At 38.0% G+C, this 19,131-nt stretch overlaps 1 non-coding gene across 1 annotated transcript; it reads left to right on the forward strand.

Moving 5' to 3' along the window:
- The first annotated feature begins 8,759 nt into the window (after window positions 1-8,759).
- LOC140872383 (small nucleolar RNA R71) lies at window positions 8,760-8,866 on the forward strand. The gene has a single exon (XR_012147803.1). It is a non-coding gene; the product is annotated as a small nucleolar RNA R71 (small nucleolar RNA).
- The last annotated feature ends 10,265 nt before the right edge of the window (window positions 8,867-19,131 follow it).

The raw sequence follows: 19,131 nt of genomic DNA on the forward strand, positions 1-19,131 counted from the left end.
ACCAAATCAACTTCAGTGATCAATTCGTGATACTCAGACAAGCTTCAAAGATCATTTTAGCATTACTTTTTGTTGTAAACTTTATCATAAAGTGTTCTGAATTGAGATTGTATTACTAAAAGTTCCATTCAAGGGTTGATTGAATTGGGTTTTTACAAAGCGTTGTATAAATCAAATTCTTCTAGTGAAAATTATTCTGAAAATAGAAGAAGAGAGGACGTAGAAGTTTTAACTTTGAATTTCCATAAAAAAAATCTTGTGTCCTTAACTTTTATTTATTTTCTATCTGCCTAGCTTCCAGTTCAATTAATTAGTGCGTGAGAAATATTTTCGCCTGACTAGATAAGTTCTCACAAGCAAATTTTGTTAAGCAATTTTTTTTGACAATCGAGATGGTAACTTAGGTTAGTTATAAGATAAGTTTTGGAAATATTTTAAAGTGTGTATTTACGCCTTCTACACACATTTCGATCTTAACATAGAAAAATTAAGGTAGCGTATGATTATTAAAAAAAAATTAAGGTAGTGTTTGGAGCTTCTTCTAGCTAGGAAACACTTTTGAGTTTTTCCTATACAAAATTGAAAATTTTGGTAAATGAACTAATAATTAAACAAAAAAGTTCAAATAATCTGATAATAATCACGTGTTTTCATTTTTCAATGCATTAAAATAAAATATAAAAACACAAAAAAAATAAAAGGATGAAATAAATGGAGAGAAAGTAGATTGCCATCAATTTGATGGTTTGGCGGTGAGATTCCGGAAGAAGTCGTGGAATATAATGATAAATTGGTGGTGATAAGTGAAAATAGGGTTTAAAGGATATATTTCTAACTTGACATGATTAAAAGGCTAAATTAAGAAAAGAAAACACTACAATTTTTATTTTTATTGTTTGTCACTTTACGAGTTTTGTCCTCTATGTTTTCATGTTTCTGTTTTAGTCTTGCATGTTTCGATTTTTGGCAATTTCAGTCATTTTTATTTGAAAATGATTATGTGTCACTATGCACATTAGCTCCACATCAACACTGTATTGGTGCCACATCAGCGCCACATCAGAAAAAGAACTAAGATTGCAAAAAAAAAATAAAGATAGCGGACTAAAACTGAAATATAAAAATATAGAGGATCAAAATCGCAAAGTGACAAATTTACATGACTAAAAAAAAAATTTCCCTTTAAAAAAAAAAACTTAAATTTAGATCAAAATTGATTATAGTGTATTAGAAGATCATTTTAAAAATTCTCTCGTAAAATAATGATTGAACAAAATATCATTCGATCGTATCTTTATATATAAAAGTGTTATTCATATACCCTATTGGGATATTCCAATACGATTTTGATATAATTAAAATAATTTTAAATCTTTTTGTGTTTATCAGGACATGACTACTACTAATTTCTGGAATGTTATGTTCGATCAGAAACACTTGATAAAATTAGTTATTAATCACAAAACTGGTAAACTATATGAATCAAACTATCAAAGCACATGCTTGACTTTGATCATACCACTCTAAGTATTAATGTTGCACGGGAAATTAAATATTTTGTCATTTTACAGATATTGAGATAATCGATTTGCTGTCCATTCACAAACATTCGTACATATATAGAAACACACATGAAGAAAAATGTACCCTCTCGACCTAGCCTGCAATATCAGATTCAGACGACTCCTTGGGGCCAAGAACAAATTTAGATGCTACAATTACTTAAACTTATGTTTCATGGTTGTCAATTACCATTTCGCCTTTCGGAATCACATTTTTTATAGGTATATATACGCTTGATCTCATAGATAAAAAGGTCTATATCTATCCAACACTAGTAGAAAAGTCGCAAAAGACTTCGGTTATGAACTAAAGTCGTAGGTAGATAATTACCGAAGTAGTGTCACGTGAAGTAATAGGGTACTATTTTACTTCGCGTTATAACCGAAGTCTTAGCCCTGAAATTATCGAAATATATGGTCGGTTCATGGAGCCAAAACCGGTTAAAGATATGGCCGATGCCGAAGTAAAAGCATATCTTTTACTTCGGCAATTTCATTAATTAACGAAGTAACAGAAAGTCTTTTACTTCGTTAATTTCATAAATTCTCGAAGTAAAAGATATGATTGTACTTCATCGATTAATGATATTTCCGAAGTAAAATATATGTTTATACTTCGGCAATAACACTAATCGACGAAGCAAAAGAATGTCTTGTACTTCGGCAATTTCACTAATTGACAAAGTAAAAAAACAATTGTTTGCTTCGTCGATTATTGAAATTACCGAAGTAATAGAATACATATGACTGCAGCATTTACATTGACTAATGAAGTAAATATTTCATTTAACTTCACAGGTTATGTATTGTGGTGCAATAGTTTATTCGATTGACTTCGTTGCAAAGGATTTATGGTGAAGTAAATTATTTATTTAACTTCACAACTGAAATTTAGTGAAATAAAAACATATGTTTCACTATATTAAAATTTAGATAATAATGCCACAATATAAATATATTGTGAAACTTAAAATAGACTATAAATATTCATAAATTATTCATCCCAAAACGACGAACATCCATAAATCCACATGTATATCCACCAATATAACCTAAAAATATGTATGTATCCACATGTATTTCCACAAAACTAAAATTGTATCCGTAGAGACAAAACAAAGTATTATCCCAACGTGCACGACACATTTAGGCACCTACATAAGAGTAGACGATCAAATTCAGTGCATTCACTTCTAACTTCATCAAATTGATCTTGACTGCAATATTGATTTTTGATGGATCGTTCAAACTGAAATGCAAAAATGGATAGCTCAATGTCAATAAGAATGTCATCATCTTCAGGAAACAAGTAAACGTCTATTGTTTTCTTGGTAAAGTGTAAAAACATCTATGATACTGCAGGAATATTGATGCAAGCTATTTAGCAAACAAAAAATTGCACAAGCAGATTTGCAAAGTATGCTGCAAAAATTTAGCAAATTTTTAACAAATTTCTTGCAATGCTGCAAATTTCCACTTACATTTCCAACCCTTGCTATGATGCAAAAATTTAACAAATTCCTTGCACCTGCAGAAAATCAAAAAAAAAAAAAAAAAAGAAAGAAAAGTTAAGCGTACCAGTGTGTGAAAATGACTACTGTAGAAGAAAGAAATAAAATACAGAACAATGAAAAGGGGGTATCACAAGCTGTGTGAGCTTCTTTTGCCTTCTCTACATGGAAGATCAATACGGGATGGCGGATCTAGAAAAAAAAGGATGATTTAATTGCTTCATAATCAAATAAGCACAAACACAAGAGCTTGCTCTGAAAACCAAGTATTACCTCTGAAATATTTCATCTTTCTTCCTTATACTATTTCTTCTTTCTTTGTTAAGAAGTATCTCAAAGCTCCTGCCCGATATACCAATCAAGGCATGTTCCAGAAAAAAGAAACAAGAATTCATCAGCATAGTAAATGTGATTGTAATAGAGATGTGCTTGGATTAAACAAAGGGCTGCATAGGCAGAAGCATTATGAAATAGATAGATACACAATGTCCTATCTAGTTTAAAACAAAACACAAGTGCCACTAATAAGAGGTATACATAGGGTTGTAAACGAACCGAGCCGGCTCGCGAACTTTGAGCCGAACTCGAGCCGAAAATATATTGTTCGAAAGTTCGCGAGCCTTCGTTTAATATATATATATATATATATATATATATATATATATATATATATATAATATAATATATTATATAAAGCATAATAATATATTAAAAAAAATAAAACCCTAACTTTAACCTTCCGCCGCTTTGCCCTTTAGCCTTTACACTTCCATTTCTCAATGAGCCATGCTATGTTTACATCGAGTTGTACACATAGTCTTACACACAACTATTAAATATTATTTTTTTCAAAACAAAAACTATTAAATATTATTTTTATCTCAAAATTCTTTAAAAAATTATTACTTTTCATAAACAATTACTTGTCTTGCTTTAATTAAATATTTTTAATGAAAATATAATTCTTTATTGTCTATTTCTACAAATTTCACGTTGAGAGACTAAATTACACAAAAAAATTAATTTATACTTTCCAAATAATATTAATTATTTTGATTTAATATGATTCATTCTTTTTCCTCTCTTTTTTAGCATTCGGCCTATCAAGTTCAGTAACGTGAACACATTTAATTTTAATTTCTTTAAATATATATATATATTTCCTAGTAAATTCAATCAACAAACTGAACAAAGTTGTTGCGTAATTTTGTGCCCGCAAGTGCACGGTGTCAAGTTTTAATATAGAAAATGAGTCCAAGTCGATCCCACAGAGAATGAATAAAATGATATTCTATTAAATATTTGCAACTAATAAAATCTTAATCCTATGTAAAGCTACGAGAATGATTTGAGTTTATATCAAACTAAAATTTGCAATAAATAAAATTAATTAACGGCGAGTTCGCAAGACGAAAATTCAATGAGAGACAAATTCTAAAGGTTTGACATCACTTAAATATCCACCATTTTAATTCATAAAGAAATCTATATCATATATTCTTCTAGTTTATTAGCCAAGAATCCCTATTATTTTCTATTACCTCTCTCGAGTGTTAAGCTGAAATTCGTATTCAATAACAAACTCAGTATCTCTATCTAAGTTCAACTATTAAATCCAGTAAATAACACAATAATTCTTACAAAGGCTTCAATGGAGTTATATGCCTCTCGAACAATATAAACACCAAAGATGTATTTTTCTATGTCGTATTCAAAATCTCCTCTCTCGAGTGATAGATTCTAAATAAAATATCATTCAATATATGGCCAATAAATTGAACGCAATCAATTCAGGAAAACACAAATAAACCAAATGAATAATTATAATATATCAATCAAAATATCAAAAACATGGTTTCAAGTCAAGCTACGTCGTCCCTCTAGACAAAGGAATTAGTTCATAATGAAAATAAAAATCAAACAAAGCATGTTCTTGAACATCATTCAAAAATTAGGAGAAAGAATGAAATAAAAACGAAGGTAGATGATGCTTCTCCGTCTCCGGTAGTCGCTTCGTCCGTTTTCGTGCCAAAAATGCTTCTTCTCCCTTTTCCTTGGTCTCTAGCCATTTCTAGCCTTCAAAAACTCTGAATACTCTCTAAACCCTCGTATCTCTCAAAAATAAGCTATCAAAACCCTTTTAAACTCGATTAAAGACTTTCCATATTTTTGGAGACTGCGCAGCGCTAGAGCGCTGCCCTTAGGCGCTGGGGCGCTCAAGTTTCGTATTTTATTTTTCAATGACGGACCTCTAGAGCTGGAGCGCTTCCAAACTGGCGCTGGGGCGCTTAAGACATGAAATTACGGGCGCTGGAGCTCTAGGAATATGGCGCTGGGGCGCTACTTGTTCTTCCATTTCACCATATGCGCAGCATTTTTGTAAAAAACATAACTCGAGTTCTAGCCGTTGGATCGAGCTGAAATTTTGACAGCAACTTTAAAACATCCTAATATTTAATTTGAACGATGGAGATCAGATTTGAATGTCTGTAAGTTTCCCAGTAAGTTTCTAAAGTTTGCTGTCCCGTAATTCGGCTTTCCGCTTCTTCTTGCTACTTTTCTTCAAATCCTTGAAACTCACAAAAACAACAACAAATACGTATAATATCCACTCGATACATCACAAAATCCAAGTCAAATCATATATAAATTAAGTGCATAAAATGCACTTATCAAATCCCCCCAAACTTAGAATTTTGTTAGTCCCGAGCAAAACAGTAATGAGCAATATAGTCGACCTCTGAATTTTTACATTTCAAGATTCAATACACATGCCCGCTAATTTTATCAAGAGTTCTCGTGTGTGTGTGATTTGCCAATCTCATCTACCCACCTAACTTTCGGTAAAATCATGCAATCCGTAAGCTTCATAAAATCATTAACTCCGCCCTCAAGTTTCAAAATACTCTCAACCAAGTTCAACTTTTACTCACACAGATCAACAGGACTTTTTCGGTTAACATTAAGCTCAAGTATAATCAGCAGGAGATAAGCATCCATATGTATATCAATGTAAACAAGGACTCATGATTCAAAGCAAAGGGTACTGAATATTTTCAATTTGTGCAGGATGATGAGTAGCTAAAATTTTTTTATTTGCATTGCCAGACATTAGTCTTGGATTTCTTCTACTTCATACATCTCCATCTTTATGCCTTGTATTTGGACTAGAATTTCAATCCATTTTTTTTTTCTTTTCAAGACCTCCCCTCACCTTACTTTCTCCGCCATTACTTTTCTTTGAACTTTTTAGCTACTCAATTTGTTTTGGATTTTTCATGATTTATATAACTAACAAATGAATAATGGCTAAAAAGGCTCAACGAATTCAAAAATGCCTAAATCACTTCCGTGGTCTTAAAAATCTACCTCAGTTTCAAGTAAAAATCACAAGAGTTAAGAATCAAATCCTCTAATCCACATCACAAATCCACATAATTTTTTTCTAATTGATAGGAGTATCGAAAATCATGGAATTCGTGCATAAATGTGAGAACTCAAGATTAAATATAGCTAACATGAACTTTTTCAGCGAAAAAAAAAATTTATTTTCATCATAGGCCAACACAATTACAACATCATGCCTTCAACTCCAACTAACTCATAAAAAATTTCAAATTTTCACAATTTTTAAACATCCCCCCAAACTTAAATTGTGCATTGTCCTCAATGTACAGTATTCATTAAAAACACGGGACACATACCTTAGGCACCAAGCGTCAGTACTCGGCACCATCTTAATCACTCAAAACTCTTCATCAGGGGTGGCTCCTAAAATCTTTCAGCTCCATACTTTTTCACCTACACAATTCAAAATCATTATTAATGTCTAGTTTCCTCATGATAAAAATAAAAACCAAAACAACTAAAAGAAAATAAAAAATGCATAAAAACTAGCTTGGGTTGCCTCCCAATGAGCGCTTAGTTTATAGTCCATAGCCCGACTGTATTCCAATTCTAGCCCGGTTCCGCTTTGTTGAGGGTCTTCCCTTTTGCTTTTACCCTCCAAATATATTCAACAACCTTTTTAAACTTTGATTTCTTCTTTGTTTTCTTCTTCTTCTTTGGCACATTCGGATCATTCTTCCTTGAATCTACCTCATGAACAATTTTGGGATTGCCATCCAGCTTCACAACTCGCTCAATCATGCATAATTCCTCGATGGGTGGATTACTTGATTTCTTGAATATGTTAAAAATAACTCTTTCGCGGTCCACACCCATCGACAACTCACCATTCTTCACCTCAATTTTGGCATCAGCAGTGGCCAAGAAAGGTCTCCCCAATATCAGTGGCATATTTGCATCCTCCTCCATATCTAGCACAACAAAATCCGCCGGAAAAATAAATTTATCTATTTTTACCAAAACATCTTCAATGATTCCAAGCGGATATGTGATAGATCTATCAGCTAGCTGCAATGTGATCATTGTGGACTTCACCTCGCCAAGTCCTAAGCTCCTGAAAATAGACAAAGACATCAGATTAATGCTAGCTCCTAGATCGCAAAGTGCATTATTAAAATAAGAAGAACCAATAGTGCAAGGAATAGTAAAACTCCCTGGATCCTTCAGCTTTTGTGGCATCTTCTTTTGGAGCACGACACTATATTTTTCAGTTAAGCTCACCACCTCATTCTCTTGCAGCCTCCTTTTCCTGGACATCACCTCTTTAATAAACTTCGCATAATTCGGCATTTGTGCCAAAGAATCAGCAAAAGGGATGTTTATATGTATCTTCTTGAAAATCTCCAAGAATTTTGAGAACTGCTCGTCCACTGCCTTCTTCTTGAACCTTTGGGGGTATGGAAGAGGAGGTTTGTACATCGGTTTCTGCTCAGGTTCAGACTCTTTCTCCTCTACCTTCTTCTCGTCAACTGCAACTTTTTCAGACGTCTTGCTCCAAGATTTGCCCTCTTCATTATCCACCTGCTTCCCACTCCTCAACGTGATAGCATTACACTGCTCCTTGGGATTCACCTCAGTATTACTTGGGAATTGGCCTCTGTTATTATCTTTCAGTGCGTTCGCCAACTGCCCAATGCTAGTCTCCATGGATTGCAATACAACACCCATGTTGGCCACATGCGTCTCTAAGCTGTCAAGGCGAGTCTCAGTCCTCGCCATCTTCTTGCTCGATTCCTGCACAAAAGCATTAACAACATCCTCCAAAGGAGGCTTACCCTCACCCTTATTTGTATTGTATCCCGGAGGAGGATTCAACACATTATTATTATTTGCATATAAAAAATTCTCATGATTACGCAAACTAGGATGATATTGATTGGGTACAGGATTACCTCGATATTTGTTGTAATTTCCGTTGTTCACATATTGAGCTTGCTCCACACTCTCAAATCCATCAGCAGAATTTATGGCAGTCGCCAGCGATGCTGTCTTAATAGAAACTTGATTGCCTTTGGTCAGTGCAGTCAACTGTGTAGAAATAGTAGCCATCTGAGCAGTCAAAGCAGTGAATGAATCAACCTCATGAATTTTAGCAGGCTTCCTTATTACAGATCTCTCACTCGGACACTGATAACTGTTAACAGTCATTTGCTCAAGCATCTCATAAGCCTGTTCAGGAAATTTAGAAAATATTGAACCTCCAGCTGCAGCATCCACAGAAATCCTCGTTGGGCCATTCAAACCATTGTAGAATAACTCAATCTGTTCCCAATCCGGAAAATTATGGTTTGGACACTTCCTAAGCAACTCCTTGTACCGCTTCCAAGCTTCATAAAGCTGCTCATAATCTTGATGTTTGAAAGTTGTGATCTCAATTTTTAGTTGGGCAGACTTGGCAGGAGGAAAGTACTTAGCCAGAAATTTAGATGCCATGTCTTTCCATGTAGAGGTAGTGACTGCAACCAACTGTGAGCATTGTCCCTAAGAGAGAACGGAAACAATCGTAGTCTAATGGTGTGTAGTGACCCTATCCGGATCCACTAGCTAATCAGAGTTAAGAGCATAATTAAACATGCATTAAATAAATTTGCTGCGGAAGACTTAAATAAAAACAGACCGGCAGAATACAACCGGTTAAACCAATTCGATTATACAACCAAATCGAATAAATAGCCTAAAGGTAAAACCTACAGCTAATCATGCTGTCTTCACTGGTCACTGGCTACTCCAAGCTTCTGGTGCTCAATCCTGCACCTACACCTACCCCGTCGAATGGGGTATCCAGATACACAAAAAATACTGGACGTGAGCTCTAAGCTCAATACGAAAGCACTGGGTAAAACATACAAATATGATGCATGCAAATGATAGGGTATCCATATCTGGGATAACTGTATATAACTACTCAGTAATGGCGCCTAGGACATGAGTGGTACAACCCGGGGAGCAAACCCTGCGTACACTGCTCATTCCTACAGGACGTGGACTGTGTCCCCAGATGCTAACTATCCATGACCCGTCAGTCACTGGGCACTAGACATCAACCGTCCAGACAGGGCTGAGCGGCCCTACATGACTCATCTCACAAGATGGACAGACACAATATGATATGCACATGCTGCATAATAATATGACACACAAATGCAACATATAAGCATGCAAAACCCGCTGGCTATCTCAGTCTGTACTTGCGTACCTTTCTACAGGCAGTTCCTAGCAGTCCCACTCTAGGTTCCAAGCCTATATCAGCTCTACAATGCAAATACCCATGCATCAATAATTAAGCTCTAAAAGCCTTAATTAAGCTATTGTATACTCCTCAATAATTTAAGGAGACCTTAACTATACCTGCATCCGTCGTCAGCCCGCTGATGACAATTACCTCAAAACTAGGCCACAGCTCCGCTACGACGCCTGGATTGCTATGCCACTTCCGGATTCCCAATAGGATGTCCAGAATTCCCTAGATCTGAGTTAGAAGGCTTAGGAATCAGAGAGAAGAGAGGGAAAGGTGCACTTTGAAATTAAATCTCGGCCCCCTATTTATAGACGGAGTTCGGAGCCTCCGAACCTGGTTCGGAACGTCTGAACACGATCGGAACCTCCAATCCCGTCTTCGGAGCGTCCGATCGCCCAATATTACTTCAGCCATGATGTCACCTTGCTGACTTAAGCGATGACGTATGCCCTAGTCCCGATCGGAGCGTCCGATCTTACCGACGGAGCTTCCGATCCACTTCGGAGCCTCCGATCCTGAGTTTGGATCCTCCGATCCAGTTCGGAGCCTCTTGACTTGGTTCGGAGCTTCCGAACCATCCGAATCCTTGGGACCTTCCCGACTATTTTCGAGTGTCCTGAATCCATTTCTGGACTCTGTTAACCCATTTGGAATTTCCTTAATCATGTTTTACTTAATCTAAACATGATTACATGACTAATATACTCATTAATCGCTAATTCTAGATTCGGGTCACTACATTCTCCCCCCTTAAAAGATTTCGTCCTTGAAATCTAAGGTAATATCTCGAGAACGTACAAGAAACCCTTGCTCGAGTGTCTGGTCGAAATATCCTCCGACACACTCAGACTCCCGTCGAATTCTCTGCAAGCTCCATTAATGCTTAACCGCATTAATATTCTTTCACTGAATATTACTGCGCTACTGGTCGACAGTCGAACTTCCCTAGCGCTAGCGTATCGTAACACTGATACATCTTTCACTCGAACCACGAAGGATACAATACCCGCTTGATCAAGATTATCGTCTCAAAGGAAATCTTATACTGACGAAGACCAAGTCATAACTTGACTGGCTTATGACAATCGTCGAATCACTAATCAAACTAACCATCTAATGGTTCCAAAAGCTCTTGGTGCTCAACACCTCTAGTTAGGAAACACTATTCTCAACACTGTGCTGACACAACAAAGCTCAAATTCTCCTCAAGAGAATCTAGTTGCTCAAGTCTATACTTCAACGTAACTGCTCACAATTTTCCCTAGACTGGTTACCCTCCCCACTCTCCCTGAAGCACAACCGGCTGCCCAAGAAATACTGGGAACTTAAACCATCATGTCTAGTACATTCTGCTGTCCACGTTTTTTAGTATAACCTCAACTGTGCCCTGATGATAACTATCATCACTTGCAATTCATGACGCTACGTTATCTCCTAGCCATTGGCCTGCGAAATCACGCATACCTTGCAATGGAAGTCATCACGCCTCTGATGATCTACACCATCTCGATCATAGGTTATTCACCTCATGAATTTGGTCGATAAACATCCTCTTGATAGTAATACATACTCGCAATCACTGTACTCTCATCAAGACTAAGGCAAGCTCCCACCAATATGCTCGACTGGGACATTCCACAGTGCACATACATATGGAAACGCTTCCTATTTCGTCTCGAAACTCGACAGTCATTGCACCTGGTATAACTCAACTCAGAGTCTCTGATAATATCATCAGCTCATACCAACCTCCCAAGGTTGAACACACTGATCCTGGAACTAAATCCCAACAGATTCTCAATAGTCAAATCGCTCCCTTGCCGAACGCATCAGTCTCAGCACTGAACGATCTAATTCGTTGATTCCCTAGTCAATCCTGGGAAATACTTGTGCTCGAAGTAACTTGCCACACAATGCGTCTCTGATTGACGTTTATTGCTACAATGCAATATCTTTGACAAATAGTCTGCATAGATGTGACTCAATGACTCGAAAGAACAAACTCGATCCGTCACGATCTTGCGAAATCTTCGACCCCATAGGAAAACCTCGTTGGCTACTAAGTCGATCCTTGACTATCTCAGTCACATATTGCACATCATCGCTGGAAGATTAGTGACAAAACCTGCTGGATCTCGAGGATCAGACCCTAGCTAATGTCACATAGATCAGACAACTGACGTTTCCTTGCTAATGTCCATTAGCATTTCCAACTACTCGTCGGATCCAACCACAACGGTACACATAGATGCTCTCACTTAACCGAAATGTCCGGTCAACAATCTTCACTATTGTTGTTTAATGGAAAACTTTCACAATCAAACAACTGATGTCCATATAAGTACACATTCCTCGTTGGATCTCAACCCAACGGTATACTAAGACATCATCACAAAAGCACTATCCTGGGAGTTACCAATTCCTTCGCTTGTCTCCACCGTCAAGTTAACATCTAACTTGACCATACAAGTCAATTGAAATCTTTTGGTAGATTCATCTCTGGCAAACCTAGAGACTCTAAATCATCCAAATTGACGAATGCTCTGAGACTGTACCAAGTACTCATCTTCTAAGCACCAAGCGACAAAATACTATCCCAAGTATTCTTGATTGCTATATCCAAACCATCACTGATTGGATTACTCTATCGATCTCGTCGAACTATTGATGCTCGCACACATCTGGTCAGATGACCACTGATCATTCAACCTGCGTGGCTCAATCAATAACCATGACTCAGTTGCCACGAAGAACTATTTCCAAACACTTGGAATACCAAAATCGCTTTGGTTTCAACACACTCATGATTGATAACCAGTAAATAGCTATTAGTAGTCTATCGACACAATCTCGTGCCTTACTACCGACAGCTGCTTCGTATGCTGAACTTTAATCAACCTAACTCTGACAGAGTCAGCCAATTGACACTAGTAGTCATTAGCACAATTTTCGTGCCACTTTAGCACTACTAATCGTTGTCTGGTTCACCCAAGGCAAACATCAAGATGAACTAAGCCCATTTCCATCCCATGGAAAATCCTATGCTCAACCTCTGAAAATGTAAGGCAGTACTTAGTGCAATCACCGGACTCACTATCCTTGCCTCATTCATTCAGGATGAACATCGCGATTCGTCAAGTCCAAAGTTATACCTAAGGAATTCCAAAAAAAATTCCCAACATTCCCGGACATGCTCCTGATTATATCCCTCGCTAAGATTGTGCAACAAATTAAGACTGAGGTAGCTTACCATGTTAACCCATCTGGACAACCACCAAGGTTTTACGGTCATAGGCCATGCTTCCCTCACATCTTAAATAGTCATATACAATCCTTAGCGTCTGATACAACCCCGTTACTGATGAAACCAATCATCAAGGAGTAGTCCTCGTATTCGAGTCAAAGTCTTAAAACGACATTCCATCCAGTATCTTGGATAATTCCTATCACAAGGAAATTCTAACCACAACTCTGATGACAACCCCTAGTCATTGCTGGTAGAAATCCGTCCACTTACTAGGTCCACACGTCTAGCAGTAACCCAAAGGTTAAAACCTATCTGCTCAGAGTACACACTTGTCAAGAAAATCCCTCCATGACTAGTTCCTACAGCAGAATACTCAAACTATATCTCTGGCACACCAGACGATATCAAACCATCGATATCAAACCTGATATTTAATCCAAGGTCATACCTCGTCGTGACTGTCACCAAATCCCTAGACTGAGTAGCCTTCCCACCGCCATCTCCTGAAGCACAAAGGATCCCAGATAACCTCTGAAGTACAAGGACTCCCAGAGTAACACTGGCATAGGGTCGCGCCCCATCACGTCTAGTCATGGTCATAGTCCACAACTCTCGGCATATACTGAACCTGGTATCCCTGATGAAAAACCCATCATCACAAGTCTCAACCTAAACGAAGGTCAGACAGCCTACTGTTCCAAGAAAACAACCTAGAACAATCTCAAATGTTCTAAACCGAACAATACCCTTAATGCCTCTAGATGAGTCCACTCATCGCTGGCACTAACTTGGTCCACTGATTAACTAGGTCAATCCTAGGAAAATGCCTAGACTAACCACAAGTCAAATAGTTACAGTCGGCCCACTCAATCCCATGAGTTACCACAGTTGAACACTAATCAACTAAAACAATGCCAATCTTGGCAAAATCATGCAACCCTCCACGAATTGCTGGATAAATAAAACATGTATCACTTATTTCAAGTTATGTACAATTCTATTTATTACAATCTCATGTAATACATACAGTATTCAAAATACAATGAAATGTACAATCGAACTTGAAATGATACAACCAAAGTATGATGATTCATTACAACTGAAATACTGTTTACAACTACAACGATACAGTATTGTAAATCATCGTACTAGTCTTCGTTTCTTGAGCATGAAGCTTCTAATCGACACACGCATCGATACAAGCATACTCCCGACCAAGTCTCTCTACATGTCCTCCTACGAAGAACTCTGAAGAAATGGCTCGTGATAGCTAACCAGCTATGCTCTGCGTTAGTTCATGTCAGTCGACCTCTTCTGCTCACGATCTACCATCAGCGTTCTTCTTGTATTCATATCATGCTTCTGAACATGAAGTTTCCCGTGTGCCTACCGAATGCATCGATATCAGCATACCGGCAAAACCATGTACTGCATGAGGTTAAAGACCTCACGCTCGAAACCTGTCATGCTTTAGGCACTCGAGGCATTCTCTGGTGAAGGTCTATCTGACAATCTCTCCAACTATGACTGGAGAATCTTCAGAGTAGTGTCATCATGGTATGGACGATACAGATGCAAGCATCAAGTGAGTCCCATCCAATGCTCTGCCACTGCCTCTGGCATCCGGTACTCGATCCAAAACTAGGATCCACCTGAGTAGAAATCTTGAAAACTCGGGCACGATTCCTCGTTCCTATCCGCACTTGTTGGTATCCTATAAGCCAAATCTTCAGAAATCCTGCCGATGATGATAGTCATGGGGCAATCTAATCGCCGCATCAAATGATGATCTGTAGTCAGAATATTCATGCTACTGGTTTTCTCATCACTGTTGCTTTCCTTATAGTAAAAACTTCTGCCGCAGACCTCGGCAACGAAGAACCAAATAATCCTTAGGTCTCACCAATCCTACAAGGATAATTCAAAGTCTTATTACTATATCCCAAGTCTCTTGCATGCATATGCTCTGATACCAATAAATGTAGTGACCCTACCCGGATCCACTAGCTAATCAGAGTTAAGAGCATAATTAAACATGCATTAAACAAATTCGCTGCGGAAGACTTAAATAAAAACAGACCGGCAGAATACAACCGGTTAAACCAATTCGATTATACAACCAAATCTAATAAATAGCCTAAAGGTAAAACCTACAGCTAATCATGCTGTCTTCACTGGTCACTGGCTACTCCAAGCTCCTGGTGCTCAATCATGCACCTACACCTGCCTCGTCGAATGGGGTATCCAGATACACAGAAAAGACTGGACGTGAGCTCTAAGCTCAATACGAAAGAACTAGGTAAAACATACAAATATGATGCATGCAAATGATAGGGTATCCATATCTGGGATAACTGTATATAACTGCTCAGTAATGGCGCCTAGGACATGAGTGATACAACCCGGGGAGCAAACCCTGCGTACACTGCTCATTCCTACAGGACGTGGACTGTGTCCCCAGATGCTAACTACCCATTACCCGTCAGTCACTGGGCACTAGACATCAACCGTCCAGACAGGGCTGAGCGGCCCTACATGGCTCATCTCACAAGATGGACAGGCACAATATGATATGCACATGCAGCATAATAATATGACACACAAATGCAACATATAAGCATGCAAAACCCGTTGGCTATCTCAGTCTGTACTTGCGTACCTTTCTACAGGCAGTTCCTAGCAGTCCCACTCTAGGTTCCAAGCCTATATCAGCTCTGCAATGCAAATACCCATGCATCAATAATTAAGTTCTAAAAGCCTTAATTAAGCTATTGCATACTCCTAAATAATTTAAGGAGACCTTAGCTATACCTGCGTCCGTCGTCAGCCCGCTGATGACAATTACCTCAAAACTAGGTCACAACTCCGCACGCCTGGATCGCTATGCCACTTCCGGATTCCCAATAGGATGTCCAGAACTCCCTAGATCTGAGTTAGAAGGCTTAGGAATCAGAGAGAAGAGAGGGAAAGGTGCACTTTGAAATTAAATCTCGGCCCCCTATTTATAGACGGAGTTCGGAGCCTCCGAACCCGGTTCGGAACGTCCGAACACGATCGGAACCTCCGATCCCGTCTTCGGAGCGTCCGATCGCCCAATATTACGTCAGCCATGGTCCCGATCGGAGCGTCTGATCTTACCGACGGAGCTTCCGATCCACTTCGGAGCCTCCGATCCTGAGTTCGGATCCTCCGATCCAGTTCGGAGCCTCTTGACTTGGTTCGGAGCTTCTGAACCATCCGAACCCTTGGGACCTTCCCGGCTATTTTCGAGTGTCCTGAATCTATTTCTGGACTCCGTTAACCCATTTGGAATTTCCTTAATCATGTTTTACTTAATCTAAACATGATTATACGATTAATATACTCATTAATTGCTAATTCTGGATTCGGGTCACTACATGGTGTCCTCAGTAACACCATGAATCTTCACTGTGTCAGCAATCTCCAAAAAAATACGCAGGTGAAAATTTGGATCTTCAGTAGCTGCACCCTTAAACTGATTCTGCTGCACCATATTAATCAGAGCTGGATTCAACTCAAAATTATTCGCCGTGATGTTCTGCCGAGCTATCCCAGAATAATGAGTATAGATCACCGGTTGAAAGTGATCTCTGATCGGCACCAGAGCATTATTGACAGCTCTTTCCCTTTCTTCAGCCATTTGTTGCAACTCTTCTCTTCTAGCTTTTCTCAAAGCTTTAGCAGTTTTCTCTATTTCCGGATCAAAGAGCAGTGAGTCGTAAATTTGGCTTTTTCGCATAAACTGCATAGACAGGAAAGATTTAAAATTAGAACCAACAAAATAAAATAAAATGCTCTAAATCAAAATTAAGACCAATTAGCACAATTTAATATAAATCAAATAAAATTCATTCCCCGGCAACGGCGCCAAAAACTTGTTGCGTAATTTTGTGCCCGCAAACCTAACTCACCTCAAAAGCTAGCTCAAGAGGTGAGGTTTGCCCTTGTTCATATAAAGAGGTCCAGGTTATTTAGCCAACCCATGTGGGACATAAATCAATACACCAACACACCCCTCTCACGCGCAGGAATGAAACGACTGGAGCGTGGATATTAAATGGGTGGCCAACTATGGGACGGGTGAGGCCAACTATGGGCCGTCCAACACATAACGGGAACCGGGCTTTGATACCATGTTAAGAAATGACTTGGAGCTAACTCACCTCAAAAGCTAGCTCAAGAGGTAAGGTTTGCCCTTGTTCATATAAAGAGGTCCAGGTTATTTAGCCAACCTATGTGGGACATAAATCAATACATTAATATAGAAAATGAGTCCAAGTCGATCCCACAGAGAATGAATAAAATGATATTATATTAAATATTTGCAACTAATAAAATCTTAATCCTATGTAGAGCTACGAGAATGATTTGAGTTTATATCAAACTAAAATTTGCAATAAATAAAATTAATTAACGGCGAGTTCGCAAGACGAAAATTCAATGAGAGACAAATTCTAGAGGTTTGACATCACTTAACTATCCACCAGTTTAATTCATAAAGAAATCTATATCATATATTCTTCTAGTTTATTAGCTAAGAATCCCTATTATTTTCTACTACCTCTCTCGAGTGTCAAGAAGAAATTCGTATTCGATAACAAACTCAGTATCTCTATCTAAGTTCAACTATTAAATCCGGTAAATAGCACAATAATTCTTACAAAGGCTTCAATGGAGTTATATGCCTCTCGAACAATATAAACACCAAAGATGTATTTTTCTATGTCGTATTCAAAATCTCCTCTCTCGAGTGATAGATTCTAAATAAAATATCATTCAATCTATGGCCATTAAATTGAACGCAATCAATTCAAGAAAAAACAAATAAACCAAATGAATAATTCTAATATATCAATCAAAATATCAAAAACATGGTTTCAAGTCAATCTACGTCGTCCCTCTAGACAAAGAAATTAGTTCATAATGAAAATAAAAATCAAACAAAGCATGTTCTTGAACATCATTCAAAAATTAGGAGAAAGAATGAAATAAAAACGAAGGTAGATGATGTTTCTCCGTCTCCGGTAGTCGCTTCGTCCGTTTTCGTGCCAAGAATGCTTCTTCTCCCTTTTCCTTGGTCTCTAGCCGTCTCTAGCCTTCAAAAACTCTGAATACTCTCTAAACCCTCGTATCTCTCAAAAATAAGCTATCAAAACCCTTTTAAACTCGATTAAAGACTTTCCATATTTTTGGAGACTGCGCAGCGCTGGAACACTGCCCTTAGGCGCTGGGGCGCTCAAGTTTCGTATTTTATTTTTCAATGACGGACGTCTAGCGCTGGAGAAATTCCAAACTGGCGCAGGGGCGCTTAAGATATGAAATTACGGGCGCTGGAGCGCTAGGAATATGGCGCCGGGGCGCTACTTGTTCTTCCATTTCACCATCTGCGCAGCATTTTTGTAAAAATCATAACGCGAGTTCTAGCCGTCGGATCGAGCTGCAATTTTGACAGCAACTTTAAAACATCCTATCTAAAGTTTGCTGTCCCGTAATTCGGCTTTTCGCTTCTTCTTGCTACTTTTCTTCAAATCCTTGCAACTCACAAAAACAACAAGAAATACGTATAATATCCACTCGATACATCTCAAAATCCAAGTCAAATCATATATAAATTAAGTGCATAAAATGCACTTATCAAAAGTGCATGAACTAAATATAAAAACCACAATATATCAAATTGGGTGGAATAAATATGAAATTTTCAAATTCGGACTCTTCCAACATATTTAAATTATTTTAAATTCAAGTACATCTAATTGTATGTTGTGAGAGCCCGTGCTCTTGATTAATATTTAATCACCAAACAAACATAATTAATTAATGTAAACAGCGAGAACGAGTAAAAATTTTCCTTTTGAGCCTACAGAAATTTCGACATTACCTCCTCGTAAATAGGACATCCCAAAAAATCCAAACAACACAACCTGTTAATAATAAAAAATAGAGTCATATTCAACAACACAAACCCTACAGCCGCACTGGCCAGGACTAAATACGTGCAGAGCCGACAAAGCTCGATCATTCCAAAATCAAATCCAAGACATCAAAAAAAAAGTGTATAATACAGCTACTCGGGGCATCTCCCCGGCAGAAATCTAAACTGGACATAATACATATAAATATCGGGTCCTTACACATTTCCAA

The sequence above is a fragment of the Henckelia pumila genome, unplaced genomic scaffold, assembly GCF_033568475.1.
Source record: "Henckelia pumila isolate YLH828 unplaced genomic scaffold, ASM3356847v2 CTG_461:::fragment_3, whole genome shotgun sequence".
Lineage (NCBI taxonomy): Eukaryota > Viridiplantae > Streptophyta > Magnoliopsida > Lamiales > Gesneriaceae > Henckelia > Henckelia pumila.